Below are 3,938 nucleotides of genomic sequence, written 5' to 3'. Positions count from 1 at the left end.
CATATTGAATTTGTTCAAGTGATAAGCAGCAGTTTCCACACTTGCAGGTACTCCAAGGAAGCAGACGTCTCTGTCAGCCCAAATTGTCAGTCTGTCTCACTCGTACCCCAAACTGAGAAGGGGCTAGGGCTTGCACTGAGGCYGTGGGGAACCGGTGTAGGAGCTGATATCTCAGAAGGCCAAGATTTTTCTTGTCATTAATTCTATCAGGTAGCCCTACTTCCTGCAGACATGCAAGATGCTGCTTCACGGAGGGGCATGTTAGTTTCCACTCCTTCCAAGAAGTCAGAAAACATAAACAAATACTACAGGTTCAACATCAAAGATTGTCTCTGAACAGGCTGAAATCTTTGGGAGCTCCTATCCTACTGAGACATATATAAAAAACTAAACTAAACTACAAAACTAAAATACATACAAAAAATCAGAGTGTTAACCAAGAGTAAGAACGGTCTATTATGTCTTCAATATATATCTAGCTCACATATCTTGTATAACAAAACATTTAGAACAAATGAAGTTTTTAGATTAGATTCACATCAGTTATACTATTTTTGGACATGAAAAATGTAAGAAAAAGTATGAAGACTGACCTCTTAGTGCCAAACATGATGGTCGGGTGGTTTGCTTCACATTTATGAATGTACTGATCTGCACAGGTTGTTTTTGTAGACCTGGATGAGAAGAAAGGGAGAATTTTTTTGATCAAGTAACTTAGTGTCTGGATATTAATATCCTGAAGTATATTAGTAAATACCTTCCAAAGTAACTTCAGAGCAAACCTATTAATTTCAGAGAAACATAAAAATGCATATGGTTAACAAATCTAAACCAGTTCCTACTGGTACGGGTTAAACCGGAAGCTGCTAGGCAGATATACAGCAAAAGACTTTAGTATAGCAGTATCTGATAAAGCAGGATCTAAAAGCCCCTATTTCTGAAAGGGAAATTTACGTGCCTGTGTAGAATACTCATAGCACCTAAACAGTATCTTCTTGAACTGCCCTTCTGGACATAGCTACATAAAAATAAATCTAACTTACATTTTGGTGCTTAAGTAGTTTGCTGAATGCCTACTTCAGTAAATAATCATTATTAACATCAATGAGAAATTTCATGGAATGAGGCTACTGGGTATCGACCTCAAGAAATAATATTATTTGAACAAAAAGTAATCCCAACGTTTTCATAGAAAGACAAATCTGTAAATATTGTAGGATAATGTAGATTTTCTGCAGGAACCCATCAATGTCCTCTTGATGTTCCCTGATGGTGCACAGCCTGTCCACCTCTCCCAGCACCACAGCTCCTCCATCATTCCCCACAGGAGAGCCCTCACTGCTCCAGGGGAAGCTTCCAGGGGAAGCGCTCCAGTGCGGAAGAGCCCTCACAGCTCCAGGGGAAGCCTCAAGGAGCTCTGCAGCCTCACACCAAGTGGCATCTTTGCCCAGAGTGCCCTCTGGGCCAAGGCACCAGCTGGTGCCAGCACGTGGCAATCCTGAGCAGAGATGCCAGGCTCTTCCATGCAACCTCCATGCCTGCYGCTGCTATTGCCCTCTGCTGCTCTCTGACCTCGACTTTCCCAAAGCAGGAGTCAGCCTTTCCCTGCAGGAAACAAGATCCAGAGCTGTCAGAAGAAGTTCCCAGCAGAGCTGGCAGTGGAGACTGGAACTGCTCCACTGATATAGAAGACCAACTATGAGGAGCAACCCRAGCAGTGCTCCAAGCATCCGGTGTGCGTCCTGCCCTGCTAACTGTTCCCCAAATAGCCAAACCCCCTCTGCAGGCCCTGCTCATGGTGCTCCCATTGCTGCTCCCCCTAAGCGCACCTGAACAGCGACTGAGAGYTGCACACAGGTACCAGCTGCTCCACACCAAGGTGTCCTCCCCAACCACAGTGCCCCCAAGTCCCTTCCCACAAGACTACAAGCTCGCCAGGGCACCTCACAATAGCAGTTCTCTTGGCTCATGAATGCTATTACACACTGCCACAGCCCTCACAACACGTAATTTTGATGTTGCTAAAACCTTTTTGCCCTACACCCAAAAGTTCAATTCAAAGCAAAAAGAAGTGGCTTACAAAACAAATAATTCTAACCTAGTTTAGTTGATTTTTATGTAAATGTGCAATCTAAATATAAATGTTTTGTTCATCAGGAGGAAGCTGTGATTACATGATTTGACTGGCAGGAGGATTTTTGGCTACAAGCTCCGTCCTAAATTTGTAAGATGCTCAAGGGAACTTCACATCTCCATGTCATGCCACGTAAAATGTCTTGTTATCTCCAGCCACAGAACTGGTATTTTCAAAGCACCATATTTCATCGTGGGTTGGGGCAGTGACATTTTTGCCTCAATTTATCAGTTGCTCTTAATGCATTTCCTTTTTTTTTTTTTTTTTTTTTTTCCCCCTCTATTTTTAGCACCGTGGCTCCTTCATTTGTAAAGGGAAGAGATGAAGGGGACCTCCCTCTTCCTTTCCAGGCTCTCTTATCCCAGACTCAGAGCTCTGCAGCTGGGCAGGCAGCACAAATACCACCAGCCTACAGTACTTGTCTCTTTATGCAACCATTCTCCCTGCAGCTCACTGACCACTCTACACTGGCAGCAGAACAAATGCAGGTTTCAAGTTAGCTATCTTGACTGGGAATTTAAAAGCCTCCCAATAAGCTAAGTGGCCAGCTCCTGTTGGAGATCAATACATTTGTGGCATGCGCATTCCCCACATGTCTTGGGAAATCACACTCAATCCCTGTTAAGGCTCTTAGTTAGTCTGAGAGTCATAAGCTATGCGTATGTAACACGGGATATACGCTCAGGAACTGCGTATGCACCCTCAGCATGAAAGAAATTTAGAATGGCAACTCAATCCTTCCTTACATACATGCACATGACTAGCTCTAATCATTTAAATAGTTCATTATAAAATGTGGAACTTAAATTTAAAAATACACTATATAGTAAAGGTGTCCTTTAGGTGTCCTCTCAGAAGTGGTAAGGTTCACGTTCCTTGATTTAAGTTTTTGAAAGCATTTAGATTGTGACATAGAAGTCCAGGTCACATATTTGTTAACCACACAATCTATGATCCCAGAAATAAGAGTAGAATTTTGCCACATAACAATTTCATTCCAGACTATTCAATCATCATCTTCAACCATGATCTCCAATCACAATCAAAGAACATCTCTATTTCCACAAAAGAGCTCCATTCAGAAGCATCTGTTGTATTTTAAGTATCTTATGTTAGAAAATAGGACTGCCTTTACATTCATACAGCACTCCATTTGAAGGGCTCTGATGCTTCCTGTCTCTTTGTGGATATAAATAATAATGATGCTAGTGAWGATATAAGATACTGTGATTCTTCAGAAAGCAGGACAAGCTATTTGAGGAACAACAGACATAAAATTGCAGAGTAGCTGAAGCATCCTCTCTCCCTGAAGGTGACTGGTGCAGAAGTTAAGAGCAGGGTGCTGAAAATGTTGGCATCTGAGAAAGCCCTCAAGGAAGAGGTGGGCCATTTCCTTGAGGCACAGCTATCTTTTTTTTTTTTTTTTTTTTTAAATAGGACTGATTCAGTCAGTATCAGATATGCTAAACAGAACATTAGTTTAGACGTTGGACATTTTTTCCCTTGCATAACAACACTTCCCACAGCGTTCCACCAGCTTACCAAAGGTAACTGCGTGACAGCTAATACCTCTGAGCTGAATGGCACCCCCTTCTGCTAAATATGCCTGTCCCCAAAGGAAGGAGGTAGAAAAGTCCATGAGAACCTTCCTCCCAGTTTTCAAAACAGTCACTTTAAATTAAACTGCTAAGAATGGCTGTTTAAAGTAAGGAGACTCACTGCAACAGATGAGAAATGTCATTAAAGGCATTAAATTCTGAAGACTATGACTTCCAAAATAAGAAGTGTCTTAATAGTCATTTGT

General features: G+C 42.0%; 1 protein-coding gene across 2 annotated transcripts in view; it reads right to left on the bottom strand.

Annotated features, from left to right (window-relative positions):
- Positions 1-671, bottom strand: part of OXR1 (oxidation resistance 1) — a 187,959-nt gene extending 187,288 nt beyond the window's left edge. For both annotated transcript variants that reach the window (XM_026051581.1, XM_026051582.1), the window contains exon 1: positions 594-671. The gene's annotated coding sequence lies outside the window, so the exon portion shown is untranslated. The remainder of the gene's footprint in view (positions 1-593) is intronic.
- Between the last annotated feature and the right edge of the window lie 3,267 nt (positions 672-3,938).

Source organism: Nothoprocta perdicaria, unplaced genomic scaffold, assembly GCF_003342845.1.
Source record: "Nothoprocta perdicaria isolate Ctin4 unplaced genomic scaffold, notPer1 scaffold_77, whole genome shotgun sequence".
NCBI lineage: Eukaryota > Metazoa > Chordata > Aves > Tinamiformes > Tinamidae > Nothoprocta > Nothoprocta perdicaria.
The sequence above is the reverse complement of the archived record's forward strand: the minus strand, read 5'-3'. Positions and strand labels throughout refer to the sequence as shown.